Source organism: Melanerpes formicivorus, unplaced genomic scaffold (assembly GCF_026170545.1).
Source record: "Melanerpes formicivorus ecotype bairdi unplaced genomic scaffold, bMelFor1.0.p_v2 SCAF_32, whole genome shotgun sequence".
NCBI lineage: Eukaryota > Metazoa > Chordata > Aves > Piciformes > Picidae > Melanerpes > Melanerpes formicivorus.
Genome location: NW_027142384.1, coordinates 3,575,149 through 3,591,367, shown reverse-complemented (window position 1 = coordinate 3,591,367; position 16,219 = coordinate 3,575,149). Strand labels below are relative to the sequence as shown.

The 16,219-nt window shown below is 36.6% G+C and overlaps 1 long non-coding RNA gene across 1 annotated transcript in view; it reads right to left on the bottom strand.

The window, feature by feature from the left end:
* Nucleotides 1-16,219, bottom strand: part of LOC137449685 (uncharacterized) — a 64,712-nt gene that overhangs the window by 35,359 nt on the left and 13,134 nt on the right. The window contains exon 2 of the long non-coding RNA XR_010989446.1: nucleotides 13,467-13,620. This is a non-coding gene — a long non-coding RNA (uncharacterized lncRNA). The remainder of the gene's footprint in view (nucleotides 1-13,466; nucleotides 13,621-16,219) is intronic.

Here is a 16,219-nt window from a genome sequence, read left to right as displayed (position 1 = left end):
CCATAGCAAAGCCGTATCCATGCAAAGATTCTTGGACTTCAATGTCAAGCTGTAGTCTGGTTTATACAGAACACATCTAAGAGTATGGAAGCCTGATCTCTCCTTCTTGTCTACTAAAGTTTTAATATGTTGATAAACTGGTTATAAAATATAAACATAATCAACACAGTGTGATATTTCATATTTAGTTCATATCCTATGTGGACATCCTAACTTGAAGAAGCTCTTGCTTATCTTTTTGTTTGCTTGTTTGTTTTCGTCTTTTATTTTTTTCCTCTTCACTTCTGGTTGTTCAGTAGCCCAGCTTTAGTAACCTGGGAAAAATTTTCATCAGTCCCTTCTGAAGAGCTGAGATGTGAAAATCAGTGTAAGGCTTCCCTGAAACCCATACATCTGACCCAATGGAAATAAATTTTTAAAAATGTTCTAATTGCTTATTTAATTGCATTTTAATGGAAATAGTCTATGCAAGTGGTTTAGAAAAACAAATAATTAAAATTTGACTTTTTAGGGCTCTCTGTTTTAAAGACTCTGAAATCTATAGATAAAGTGTCTCTGTGTCAGGTCAGCAAAGATGGAGTGTAAAGTATTAGATCTGAAGAAGATAACAGCTGAAATCGTCCTTGCTGTCTCAGATAAATATTAGGATGACCTTTTGGAGTTTTTTTCCAGAGAACAATTTCCCCTAAACTGCATTTTGGCTTCTTTAGCATTTCTTTTCTCTAGCCCTTAGTTCTTGGAAACACAGACATATTAGAGTGTTGAATGCAGGGGTGTTTTTGAAAGAAGAATTTGAGAGCAGACACAAAGAGTAGCTGATTTGACTGTGTCTTCTTCATGAGTCAGAAAATTCTAATGTATGCCATGCAGTATAACAATGTGGAATAAATGTCTGTGTGCAGCTTCATGAAGGAGTGCAATAATACTCTATTTGACATTCATACCACATTCATTCATTCAGTCTCTGAGTACTGCACAAGAACGTAAAATTGCTTGTCTAGTGTTTTTCTTATCTTAACAATATTTTTCAGTCAATGGTGCAAAATTATCTGACAACTACGAAGAAATACAACAATAGTATTGGTCACCAGTAATTAAACTTCTATGCAGTTATTACTGTAACACAAATGGACCTTTTATTTTCAAAGGAAGTTAATTGTTTTGTTTTGGTTTTTAAAGTTTAATAAAATCTAAACTAATTATATAAGCATTTCTATTTCTTTAATAACATTGAATGAAAGAATGACATTGAATGAAAGAATAACATTGAATTCTTCCCATACCACCCACCACCCACAATATAGAACATTTCCTTGAGCACAAGCCCTATAAGAAGAGGCTGAGGAAGCTGGGATTGTTTAGCCTGGAGAAGAGGAGGCTCAGGGGAGACCTTATCACTGTCTACAACTACCTGAAGGGTGGTTGTAGCCAGGAAGGGTTTGGTCTCTTCTCCCAGACAACCAGCACACAACAAGAGAACAGTCTCAAGCTGCGCCAGGGGAAGTTTAGGCTTGAGGTGAGGAGAAAGTTCTTCACAGAGAGAGTTGTTAGCCATTGGAATGGGCTGCCCAGGAAGGTGGTGGAGTCACCGTCCCTGGAGGTGTTCAGGAGGGGACTGGACATGGCACTTGGTGCCATGGTTTAGTAGTCATGAGGTCTGTGGTGACAGGTTGGACTTAATGATCTTTAAGGTCTTTTCCAACCTTATTGATTCTATGATTCTATGAAAAGGAAAAAGGAAAAGGAAAAGGAAAAGGAAAAGGAAAAGGAAAAGGAAAAGGAAAAGGAAAAGGAAAAGGAAAAGGAAAAGGAAAAGGAAAAGGAAAAGGAAAAGGAAAAGGAAAAGGAAAAGGAAAATAAGGCAAGACCAGACCTGAAAAAAATAAACAGATGAAACAAAACATTGTCTTGATAGTCTTGCTTGCTGTTTCTTATCCCAGAGTTCCTTGTTATCGGGATTCACATTAAGTTGAAAAGTGCCTCTTTACTTTTGTATGCATTCAGTAATTCTTTCCACTGTTGTTTCTTTGTTGTTTATTTGTTTTAATCTTCATCTCTTCTTTTATCAACTCTTGTCATAAACATGTAATAACTAATGAACACTTTGTAATTTCAATAACTGCATTACATCTTGCTTTCTTTCCTTTTTTCTCCTGACAGCACTACAAATGATCTCCAAGCACAAAATCTACATAATTCTCTGTCAATGTTTTATATTTTATTTTGAAGAGTCCAAATAAGCAAATAACTAGTCTGTAAGCACGTTATAATTACAGATTACAGACTAATTAGTGAGTTATTTATGCCTTAAGATTACATACTAATTATACATGAAGTTATTATGGAAAAACTGGCAAGTGCTATAAAAGCAATTACTATAACATTATAAGTAGATGTCATTTGATTTTATGATCATTTGTAACATATGAAATGCAAGTTGCAAAAAATCTGACCAGGCTGTTTTGTTGCCTATGATATTTTTGACTCTTTAACACCATTAAGTCTCCAAGTACATCAACAAATTACAATTGCTCTGCAAAGACACAGGCATCTGAGTACTTTCCCATAGTACATTAAGTACCATGACAAACAGCTGCTCCATGGAGTTTGTTCCACTCTGAACTTTTCCCAGGGGAAACTGCAAGTATTGTCGTCTTTCAGTCAGGTTTCTTCTTCTTTTCCTTTTTTCTTTTTCCTTTTTTCCTTTCCTAATTGCTGTTCTAATGTGCCCTCTGGATTGTGCTGGTCAGAAATAGCACGTTGTTTTTTTTCAACTGGGAATGGAAGTAGCGATGCTTGTGACAAGCCCAGGATCCTGCTGGAGTTCATTTCACAGGCTGAACACCAGCCAAGCAAATGACTGTTTCCTGCACAAGTGTCTGAAAGTGTCCTTTTGCCTGAGGAGATACACAGCCAACTATGGTTTTCAATCTCAAGTTTTAAAAGCCTCTCAAAGGAGCCAGACATTCATCCGTTGAGAACATTTTGAATAAACAAAGGTCAAAAAAGGCCTAAGACATTACATTTTATTAAATAAAACTTTTAGGTATAATTAACTATGTCTCCTAAATTAGAAAAAGCTAATTTCAGTGGGACACTGAATAAATTCTTCTGTTGTTTCAGTGCTGAGCCAAGAACAAATAAACGAAAGTGTTCATGGCATCCAAAACTAAAGTGCATGTGTGCGTGCATGAATATGTGTTTTCCTGCCAAATTTGTAATATTTGAATGAAGGAAAGTATTTTTTACAGCTGAAAGTGAAGTAGTGAATAGGTGAACAGTTGTAGTAAAAATCAGAAGAAAAGGTTGATTATTAAATATGCTAGTGGTCTAGGATGTTCTTCTTAAGACACTTTTTAAAGCAAGTGAGAAATCCAGTTCTCATTGTTCTGATAAGAAAGTCAGCCTCACCATCTCAAATGATGATGAAGATGTTGAATAAGTTTCTGACTTGATTAGGGTTTAAATATTTCATAGCAAATGAGACAATCATTAGAAGATACTTAGGGACACTCAAACAGTTCAGAAGGTTTTATAATGACACAAGAAAGCTTGTTTCATGCAATTTTGCAGGTTCGGATGGAAGAGTTGGAGAGTACTGTTCCAAGGAGACTCCAAACCCATAAAGTAGAGATATTTTAGAAAGGGTGTTCTCAGTCTTTCCTGTCAGAGTTATTCTGCTTTGTATATTCATAATAAGAAGGACATGAAATGGCTGGATTGGGTCACATAAGAGGGCCACAAAGATGGTCAGAAGGATGGAGCACCTCCCCTATCAGGACAGGCTATGAGATTTGGGCCTGTTCAGCCTGAAGAAGATTCCGAGAAGAATTTAACAGGCTTCCAGTATCTGAAAGCGGCTTAAAAGAAAGCTGGGAAGGGACTTTTTGCAAAGGTTTGTAATGACAGGATGAGAGGGGAGGAATTGAAGCTTAAGGAGGGTAGGTTTAGACTAGATATTAGAAAGAAATTCTTTACAGTGAGGGTGGTGAGACACTGGAACAAGTTACTCAAGAAGGTTGTGAATGCCCCCTCCCTGGAGGTGTTCAAGGCCAGGTTGTATGAAGTCTTCAACAACCTGGGCTAATGGAAGGTGTCCCTGCCCATGGCAGGGCCCTGGAACTAGGTGATGTCCAAGGTTCCTTCCAACCCAAACCATTCTGTGATTTTGCCATGTATGTTGGTGATCAAGACACCATTCTGAAAAGACAAACTTCTTAGATCCCAGTCCCTTTTTCAGTTAATGTTTCATGCAAAAGAAGAAGCCTTGGAAACATAAATAAAAGCATAGTGTTTGGAGCACTCTCCTTAGGGATAATGGGAGAATGAGGTTCACAGACAACTAGGACTACTCCCTCACAGGTTGATCAGTGCTCATTTAGTCACTGGGTAAGAGAATCAATGTCTGCTTCATTTTCTTTTGTGAATTCAGCTGGGAAGTCTGGTTTTGTTTTCCCCCTACATCTGGTTGAAATTCTTCAGTGAATTAAGGTCAAATAATCAAAGAGGTTTTATGATGGCTATAACATTATTGACAGTGAAAAATTTAGACTCAAAAAAGAAGTGTTCATGTGTATATTTAAGAGACTTAATTCACATCTGTTTAAAAAGCTTGCTGTCTCCCTAATTCCAAGGACACAGGGGAATAGTGTTACCTAACTGTAAAAGGCAACTTCCTATTGGTTGTTTTTTTTTCTCACATTTAAGATGTTTAAAACACTCTAATATGTTATTCATCATGGGAGAACTGATTATTGTCTTTTGTGTTACACAATAATTATCTCTGGAGTTTGTCACTGATTCAAATGTATAAACTTGTTAAGAAGTATTCATTAATTTTCATAGTTTCTATAATTTAGCATTCAATATTAAACTGTTTTAAAAGCTTTTTGCACAAGTTTCTTCTGCTTATACCTTCAAGGCTGCAATTTTTATATTTTTTAAAAGGATAACACATTATTTTTTTATGTAATCATAGTTATTATTTTTCTTGACATTGTTTTTACAGTAAAATTGTTTATAACATAAGGCCATGCTTAGAGAGGTAGAGGTGCCTACCGTTATTTCCACAACCAATTAATAAGGTTCAGACAGAGCCTCATGGGAACTAGTTATTTTTACAGTGGTTGGTGCATGCAGTACCATTTCCTTTTCTAGTATTTTGGACTTCTCACTGTAACCCCTAAGTGGCACTCACCATCATTAAAAGAATTAAGGAGAGAGTATATTTATCGTGTCTGAGCTCTGTATGGAAGTCCCCCTATATGCTAGTACAGAGGAAACCGTGTTGACTGCAGTCCTGATACTTTGACAGAGGGGAATTATGGTGCTCATTTTCTCTGTATCTAGTGGTCATTAATGTTTTATGAAGGGAAAAGGAACATTTTGACATTTGTTAAGGACAATTTCTAATTAAGAAGGATTCAATGAAGCACTTAAGTTCTAATAGGACTTACACTCATGCCTGACTGGAAACCTGCCCTGAGATGTCCCAGATTTTCCATCTAATCACAAAGCTGAAGGGTCAGGTTCTTTCTTATGCACTACTGTTCTGAACCCACAAGCTTCTCTCACAGCAGCCTATCTCACAAGGCAGTCTCAAAGACTCTTGGTATTCAGAATACATTGTCAGGTCATGTTGTACACAATCTACACTACAGGTACCTAACACAGTTAGCATAGAAAACAAGAAAGAGTGGACTAAGTGGTAAGACCAAATTACTCACTGAGGGCAGGTTTTCTTTACTTACTGGGGAAATTTATCAGCATCTAGGTTGTAGGCTCAGCCTTGCAGGCAGTGTAAATACACATATGGGCCTTTGGCTGACAATGCTTAAATCAGAGAAGGTGCTTTCTGTTACAAAACATATTCAGCTACCAATTGAAATTAACTATTTAAAATTATAGCACTGATTACATTATTCCTACACAGTCAGAGTAAGATAGATGTGGAAAATTATTTAAAAAAACAACCACAGCAGATTGTCTGCAAGTAAGCTGTCCTGTCTAGCTGTGTAGCTTTCCCTAGTGAGAGTAATGCTGAGCATATATTTCTGGTGCTCAGCATGGAAGATGAATAATGTTTGAGGATGTCTTTAGGTAACCTCAGTTGCAAGTGTGAAATATGGTATATTGCAGTTGTATAGAATGAGAATCAAGTTTCATTGTCTTTCGATGCTGGAAGATTGCAATGCCCTGTTTACTCTTCAGGGTGCTTTATGTGAACATTTTCCATGCTCTATTCTGTAACTGAAACAAAACAAAACAACACAAACCCAAACCAAAGAAACGAACAAAAGCCACACACACAAAACCAAACCAAACCAAAATGAAAAAAAAACACAGCAACAACAAAACAACCAAACCAAGCAAAAAAAACCCCAAAAAAACAAAACACAGAGATTGGAGTGAGTCCTGTTAACGTGGTAAGGCATACTCACCTAGTTTCAGGGAAAGAGTGAAATAGAGGACATGGCTTGAGACAGACTATCACAAAGCTGAACAATGGTACTGTTGTTTACTGATGTGTTTGAGGGACAAGAGTGAAACTTGCTCAGCCCTTTGGAGAAGTTGTTGCTGGTATATACCTAAGGGCATTGTACTGCAGAGATTAGAGTAGGTATTTGTGGCTGCTGTGTAAGTTTAAGAAAGTTTACACTTTCAGACCAATCATTTGGCTGTGTTTTCCATTGTCTGGCTTGTTGTAACTCTTCCCTCAAAATAAAATTATTTTTGAATAGACACTTAGATGTAATTTGTTTTTCCTTAAACAGAAACAAGAAGCTCTTCAGAGAGCTCCAATTAATTGTCTATCAGCCTGCTGTCTAAACCTAGCTTTTATAGTGTTTAATGGCAGTGTTGCTTTTTAATTTAAATATGTTTGAACTGTTGCACACTGCTTAATTATAATATCTCTCCTTGATTTCCAGTCCTAAGGCCAGTTATTTTTAATGTTTCTTTAGTCTTTTGCCATTTCAGAACTATTAATAGATCTGAGATTTGATTCCATGATTATTTCATGGACAAATATCTTTGTTATAGTAGTTAAAAATATAGTACAATAAAGTACTCTCCACTGTCTCTGTGTTAAGAGACATTCTACAGCCATATGTTTACAGAGTTAATAGAAATGTGTGGGGAGGTTACTGATTCATTTTTATGTAATTGAAGCTCTCAGAAGAAAAGAAAAAAAAAGGCCAGACAATGTAAACAATCTAACTACTCTAAGACATTGCACTGTCCTAAATTAGTCTTAGACATCTAATGTTAGAAATGCATCATGTTTCCCAAAATGTGAGGATCTATACTTCAAAGACATCTAGTAGTTGGGACAAGAAGGAGAAGTCAAAGAAGAGCTTGCAGAATGTGCCATGTGTTCAGGAATTGCTAAGCAAAAGTTTTCTGAAAATGCTTCCCCTTAAAGAAATATCTACCTCAAATCTTCAAATTAGGGAGGTAATGATGAGACATTGAAATCAACATTTGCCTTCTATTCTTTGAGGTGAATCATGGCCTTTAAAGCCACTTTAATTATTCTCATTAGAGAGAGCTAATATTTGAAACAATTCACAGAATGATTTGGGTTGTAAGGGACCTTAAAGATCACCAAATTCCAAGCTCTATGCCATGAGCAGAGACACATTTCACTAGAGCAGGCTGCTCAAGCCTTCATGCGATCTGGACTTAGAGTTATGAGGAGGAATTCATGCTGCAATATTTTATTTTTATTTTATAAATCTGACTGTTTCATCTGAAACACTACACAGAATTGTCCTTTGGTAAGTTTCAAATTCTGTATGTCAAAGTCATAGCTTTAACTCTTATTGTAAATGTCACTGCCTTCAGAGGAGTCTGAAGCAAAATCATAGCTTTCCCAGCAGGTAAACAGATAGTATCTTACAAATTTGTGTTCTAAAGTCTTCTGCTTCTGTAGGAATGATATTTTTGTCTGTATCCCATTCATTCATTACTGTGTTCTGCTCAAAAGACTACTATGTACTTTGCATACATACCACAATGGCAAGCTGTAGCTCTTTCTTTTTTTAAACCTAGAAGTGGCTAATAAAACTGAATTTTTTTTTCATCCAACATAAAATGTGAATTATCTGGGTATCTTCACTAGGGAAAAAATACCCACAACAACAAACAAAACAAACCCTAAACCCCCAAATCATACATGTAACCTTAATGTTGTAAATTACTGTGTCTTCAAGGTGTTTATGCCTGCTGTAGCTCTTCAGCTATAGTTAAAAGAGTTTTCGGTCACCCTGTCTGCATATTTAATCCCTACAGCTTCAAGGTGTTCATCATATGGGAAGATTTTGTGATGAGAGAGAATTCAACACTTAATGTACCTTGTTATCACCAACTGTAGCCTCAATCTAGGCAGGAGTCATGTGAATAAATTTGAAAGTTCACAGTGCAAGTACTTTCACAAGAAAAAATTCACAGTAATTCCCTTTTAGAGTGAAGAGTACCCTGGCCAGCAGAGACAAAGAAATTGAGGATTGTTCTGAAATATGTTTTTCATCCAGGGAATCACATTCTAAATTGCAGATATTGCATTGACTAAACTTCTAGATCTCCTTCTAATACAGTGGAACTCAGGGTGGCAAACTTACGTAAAGAAAAATTGATGGGGAGAAATGTATGTCCCTACAGTGGCATCTAGTGCCACTTTTGTGGTTTAGACATACCTATGTGCCCACTATCTGCTGCTCCAGAATAATGTAGCTCTGAACTGTCTAGGGCAATGCAGAGATGTTGGATTTCCTAACTTAACTAAGGTTAACTTAGGTGAAGTCCCTTAATTTAGGAAAAGGGAGTTTGTCATTTTATGCCAAGAAACATGCCCACACTTCCACGCACTCTTTATATCTTTTAAAAGAATGTTTCTGGAAGACAGAAGAACACTTCTTTTGAGAATTTCTACTCCCCCCATTTTCCCAGTGTATTGTGATAATTTTATTTTACTTAATTGCAAAACCAACCAACCAACTAAACAAACAAACAAAAAAAACTAAACAAAAACCCCCATAAACCCAAACTGTGGTAACATAAGGGCAAAATATGTTTACAATGGGCACAGATGATCTAACATAATTTTGTGACATTAAAAAGAGTTTTATCTGCCCTAAAGGAAGAGATCTGTAGAAAAGAAACACATAAACACTGCCAAAAATAACCTCTTGATTATAGCCATTCAAAAAATAAATGTACCATTTCTTTCTGCTTAATAGGACACCCCAGAAAACCAAACATTAAGAGCTGAGAAAAGGAGACAACAATGGTAGCTGCTGGAGCTTCAAAACTCAATTTCTTGATTGACAGCAGGCTGTACTCAAACCCAAGGCAAGAAAACTGAGTTTGAAGAAGGATTTGATGCAGTATACAAGAGCAGGGTGAAAAGACCGAGGTGGACAAGATGTATATACATAGGGGAAAAGAATTAAACAATAGCCTCCCAAAACCCAAATAAAGAAGATGAAGAAAAGGGGAAGAAATTATACATCTTCATAGTCATTTAAGTGCACTGGAGGTGAATGCGTCAGTGCAATTCATAGAATCATAGAATGCATTGGGTTGGAAGGGACCTTTGAAAGCTATCTAGTCCAACCTTGCTGCAACAAGCAGGGACATCCTCAGATAGATCCAGTTGTTCAAAGCCTCATCAAACCTGACCATGAATGTCTCCAGGGATGGGGCCTCCATCACATCCCTGGGCTATGTCTTCCAGTGTTTCACCATTCTCAGTAAAGAACTTCTTCCTTATGTCCAATCTAAATCCACTTCTCCAATTAAAATCATTGCACCTTGTCCTAGTACTACATGTCTTTGTAAACAGTCCCTTCCCAGGTTTCTTGCAGGCCTCCTTCTGGTACTGTAACATCTTCCTGAAGTTGTCTCTTCTCTATGCTGAACAATATTCTCCAGCTGAGAACATTGTTTGAAGGACAGTCCTTGAAGGATCTACAAAAGGACCTTTCTCCAAATTATTTCACTGTCTAAATGTTCATTCACAGTAAAAACTGTGACAGCAGAATAAAATATCATTGTTTATAAATACGCCATTTATTTCAAAGTCCCTATTTACAACAGTTAGGAACTACAGTATGTGGTTATGCCGTTATGATTTTGAAACACATAGAAACATTAACCAATACTCAAAATGTCACTGAGCTGTAAGCAACTTCAAGCACCCCTCTTTTATCATGGGAAATGAGGAGCAAAGAGGAGACAGCCTTTTTCTGAAGTTACAAAGCAAATTTTGAAGACAATGGAAGGAAAAGTGAGCACAAAGGTTAGAACATGGAGCCAGGATTAAATAACTTGGAGGGATTTAAATGACCTTGATTTACCATTTTGGAGAAACTTGATTGATGAAAGGTTGGGTTGGAGTCAGATTTCCAATACTCAAAATTGTACTGAGAATTCCCACTTCGGTTGTCTAACTGGTCCATGTTGTGAAGCTTGCCACGCCAGGAATTGCTTTAGCAAGACTAAAGATGTCAAGCTGCCTAATTGAGTAAATATTTGCTTATGGAGGAGTGAAACACACCTCTTTCTGCACAAGGAGCTTTCCCAAAAATTTTAGAATCTTTATTACTAATAGATATTAACAAGTTGTCATCCTGGAATCTCTTTGTCCACTATGGATAAGGTGTTCACATAGAGCATTTGGCCTTCTGGATGTATGACAGTGACTGGAATTCAAGCAGAAAATTTCCCTCTTTTCATATCCCTGCTTTCAAGCTGGTCAGTGGTACAGTTTGGTGTTTTTTTTTTTAAGAGAGGGGGAGAGGAGGGTTGCAATTTCTATGGCCTAAAAATAACAGCTTTTAAATTGACACTGAGGAGGTGGAAAGATATGACAATAGAACACAAGTGAATACTCTGTAAGAAACTGGAAACTGAAATGGAGAGATATGACCTGACGTACAGAATCAGCACAACTGGCACATGACTTATTGATTATGGCCTGTCATATGAGAGGGCCTCAGCTAGCTGAAAAGCACAAAGCAAAGTAGTATTTTTCTCTCTAAAGAATTTGGCATTTGGAAATTGCATACACTTTACCTTTACCGTGATTACTCTCACCACACAAAGGAATATGTGGCTTTGCTTTGAAGACAGGCAATGTGCAAACTGTGTGATTTTTTTTTAGCTGTCAGCACAAAAGCTGTGGATTAAACTGTTGAATCACACAGATAACTCGGAGAGACAGAAAAATACTTGATGGGGAGCAAATGTGTACAAAATCTGAAGACATTTTTTAATATAGAATGAAATATTTCAAGAATACTCAAAAAAAAACCCCAAAACAAACAAATAAATAAACACCACAAACAAAAATACCTTTTTACCTTCTTTGACTGTACTACTTTTGTCTGTGCAAACTTCTGAGCCACTTTTTTGTAATTCTACCTTCTTTCATGAGTCAGACAGTAACTTGTACAATCTGTACTTCTAAACTGAGAAATTACTTTGAGCCAACATAGTTCTAGCAAAATAGCCCAAAAGAAAATATTCTCACTGTGAGTAACCCATTTGAAGTGAATGGATATTTGACTCTCAGAATCTTTGATTTAACACCAATAAGCTGCTTCTGTAAGCTCTGCAGAGGCCACCAAGGTACTTGGGCCTGGAACACACAGCCTGAGAGCAGAGGCTGAGGTTCAAATACTTGTTTAGCGGGCAGAGATGACACTTAGCTGTAGTCCCCAGTACACTGTAGGGACATCATCAAGAAGATAGTGCTGGAGGGTAGAACACTGAGAGGCAGTACACATAAGTTAGGGGGAAAAACAGTAATATTCAGGTTGGCTATAAGAATAATAATTTATTTTTTTTTTTCCCCTTGAGAACAATCAGAGAGTAAAGTTGTAGTGGACTAGAGAGGTTGTGTTGCCTCCATCCTTGAGGTTTTCAAAACCAGATGACATAGTGCCCTGAATAACTTGATATGATCTTATAACTGACCCTCTTTGAGAAAGAATTTGAGCTAGGGACCTCCTGAGGTTCCTTCACACCTGAGTTATTCTATAATCTTCATACATGAGTGCTTCAAGAACTCATGTGAGCTCAAGGACATGTTAGTCATATACATACTTACTAGAATACTAAATATAGAGATTACTTTAAAAAAAAAAATCTATACGGGATTTTTGTTTTGGTTTTCCTAGGAGAGAAGATGATTATCCTAACAAATAATCCAGTTTTTCACAGAATAAGTGAAACTGGGAGATGTTAGTGCTTGGACACCTGTGTGCACATGGGCTAAAATGAACACTGCACTCTCCTACTTATAGTAGTGAAGCTTTCATATACATAAGTGATATCCTAGAAACTATTGCAAACTGACTGTTATATATCACTTATAAGGAAACTAAAACATTGTTTACAGTTACTTATTTTTTAAAAGTTTTCTTTTATTCCAGGACAAAAATGTGAATTCCAAATTTTTGAAGAGGATTTTAAAAATCATTCCAGACTAAGTATTCCTTGAAGTGCAGTGGAATGTGCACTTCACAAATGCAGAAACACTGCAAACTCAGAATAAACACCTCTGAATTAACTTGAAAGATACTATAGATTTCCTTGTAAGCTGCTAAGGGGCCTGACTTCTGATATGCAATTTGTGTGCTTAGAACAAGAAAGGGTAGCTACAATGCACTACAGAATTAGCCAAAGACACCTGTCGGGGCCACAATATGTCACTTCTGGGTTCAGGATGTTCTTCTTTGCTTGGCTAGTGTTGTTAGATAAACAAATAGCCTAAGTATCAAATATGTGAAGCAAAAAGTATCATTTGCTTTCTTAGGAGCTCAAACACCATTTTAATGGAGTCTAATTAAGACTACAAATATAATCAGCAGGGATGTATTACACAGAACACTTATCCTATTAAGTACTGGTAATAGTTTCTTTTTTTCTTTTTAATTTATTTTTTATTCACCATAATTTCTACTTACATATCCCTAGAGGACATTTTTTTCCTTTATCTCCTCTTGAATGATGTAGACCTGGCTTCAGTATCTACTATTAGTCTGGAGGCTCTCTGTTCATAAGTGATTTAATGGCAAGATCATCTGAAGCTGAACCCTATCTCATATAGCTGACAAATCTTAAATTCTGGGCTTCGAAATTTAGTGCCTACTTTTCTAGCCAGACCTGCAGACAGCTACTGAAATGATTTCTTAGGAACAGTTCTAAAGGATAACCCTTAGCTCCAGAAAGCTATTTCAAGATGATGCAATTGCACACCACTAAGTCTTGACAGAGAAAAGTTAATGAAAAGCCATGAGGAAGTGATAACATTTCCCCAGCATTTTCTCAGGAAAGTAAAATGGAGAATAATAGGAGTCATAGACTCAGCACTGACTGATCATTTTTGCTGTATAGTTAATCAAAGGATCAAACAGACCCATTAATTACTGTATTCTTAGCATTTTGAATCATTAACTCACAGGAATTCTAGACAAGCAAGAAGAAACAACACATCAGCTTCTTCATCCTTGGTATGAAGAAGTATTCAGTCTTATTATCTTCCATCTCCACCTCTTCCTTTATCTTGGTAACCCATGTACGTATTTCAGAGGACATTCTCTTCCTTTCCATCATCTGTTGATTAAAGGGTTAGAACAGCGTCAAACAGAGTCCTGTAAATCACACAGGTTTTATAACATGAGTTTATGTTTTTTCCATTCCATATTTGTTTTGTATTCAATTTCAAGACTGGGCAAAGATTACTTAGTTTCAAGGGTGTGATGTATTTGGCACAGCATGGCTTAGACTAGCTAGACGTTGCCTCTGCCTATTTCAGCTGCAATTTTCTGCAATGAACTACTGAGTTCTTACTAGGGTCCTTAAACTAGTAGAACTGCTCTGCAGTGAGAATAATAAAAGCACTGATGCAGATTCTGAACTAACTGAGAATCACAGGGTACAATCTGAAAGCAGTATTAAAAATGATAAATTTCCATGCTCCCCCTGCTAGCAGCCAGCCAGCAGTCCCTTCCATCAAACATCAAAAACAGAGGCATGGCCTATCACAGACATAAATAAAGGCAACAGACAAATTCTAAATGTTTTCTTAAACTTTGTTTCCTTACAGGGCTTTAAGAATATAAATATTTGTTTCAAGAAATGGCAAAACAAAAAAATACATTAGAATTTTGCCTCTTTGGTCACTTGTATGTTGTTGTGGGTTAAAATAGTTGTGTGCTTTCAGAACATCAGCTTGAAAGCAAAATGACAGTGTAGTTTCAGAATTTCCACCACAATTTAAAAACAATGAATAATGTGAGAAAATTCACAATTAGAAACAAATATGCAGCTCTAGTCTGGGCTAAAACTGCAAGTTTCACTCATTGAACTGTCAGAACTAGTGGGTCAGTGACTGTGTGCTCTGAGAATAATATATATGATCTCCTGATGATATCTTGCCTGTCACTGATGTCTCCCCTCAAAATATTAATTAAATCCACAATCCAGATGAAATCATATTTGTTAAAAAGTGGCAGAGTGTAAAGATACTAACTACTGGAGATATTATGGAAAAAAGTGTTTGAAATATGTCATTGAGACGAATCTGGACGATCAACCTTTATTTGGCATCAAGGGGACAAAGTTTGAATCTCTCAGCTTCAGACAGACATCTTTATAAATGCCAGCAAGGACACAAAGCCATGGGAAATCAAAGATCCATTTGTTCCAGTGTTTGTGTGTAGGTTTGCATGCCATAAAGAAGAGAAAAATAGGCTGAAGCAAATATGTGTGTTTCTTCTGGCCAGTCTACTTTGAAGCAGAAGGAAATGAGGTTCGTATGTCACATAATTGAGAGGGCATAATCATGCATTTTAATAGCATTTTATTGCAGAAACTTTAGATGATCTCAGAGGCCATTCCAACCAAAACAATTGCATGATTAGGCACTGCATGAATACATAGTTTAAGATATTCTCTGCCTGCAAGTTCTTGAAAAATAAATAAAAATGGCAGAAAGGGCAATGTTAAGTAGAGGGTAGAGATCAAGAGGTAGAGAGGGACAAGGTTGCAGTTAGTGCACTATTAAATATTGTTTGTTTTGTAGTAAAAAAAAGGAACTTAAAATATAATCATTACAACTGATTAACAGGAAAGAAACTGAATCTCATAAAGACAGACAAAACTTGAGGAAGAAATCTGTACAAAACTAGCAACTTGTTCTCAAATGCCCAACTCTGGCTTTAAAAATATATCTGTTAGCAAATGTATATGTTTCAGCTAGAGATGTAAGGTTTTTCTAAGCGCTCAGACTCTGGATGAGTATTGGTTCATTAAACCAGCATGTTTATTCAGATTAAGCTTTCAGAATTCATAACATTCCTGCCACAATCACTAAATTCACTATAACATTTTATTAAAATGGTATAGAAAGATATGTCTACATAACTGCAGAAGGCTGGAATCTAAGGAAGATGCCCCTGTCCACATGATCTGGCAACTGTATCATTACATACACACCTTCAATTCAATGCGCAGCCTGCTGAAAACAAAGGGGGAAAAAACAGGGCATGTTAGCCTTTCAGAAAAACCTTCCCCAAAGAAAGAAAGAAAGAAAAAAAAAACCAATATCATAGTGAGTTTTATTTTATAAGTCTGAAACCATAAACACCAGCCAGTAGATGGTATGCTAGCTGAATCAAAGACTTCAATTGCTTTAGCAATTTAGTGATTTCCTCAAAGATTTTCTCTCAGCAGTACAGCTATGCTTCCCTGCAATATCATCTTGATAGTTTTTTTTATCCTGTTTCTAGTGCTTAATCATAGATGGCCTGACTAACCTAAGACAAATAACTTTAAATATCAGCCTTAAATAATTTCAATATCATGTTGTGGTTTTCACTCTGTAGTTTGCTGGAAGTCTGACCTTGCATAAATGCTGGTAATGGAACCCCTCTAGAAAAGAATGATAGCCTCATATGTACAGCTGAGCTATGTCCTGGCTTGTTACTTACAAAATATCAGGGTAGGTGGAGCAGAAGAGCTACAGTTACAAATAGTTTTGATTCCTCAAGAATGAGTTTTCAGAATGATCTAGGCTCTTGCCATAATCTCTTCAGTGTCCTAGATTGCACACTCAGAGAAGCATCTAGAAACATACTGTAAAAGCATTTCTAGAAAAATATGGGGTTTTCCCCTCCTACCACTTATCTCCTCCTGTTTCAGTAGACGCTGA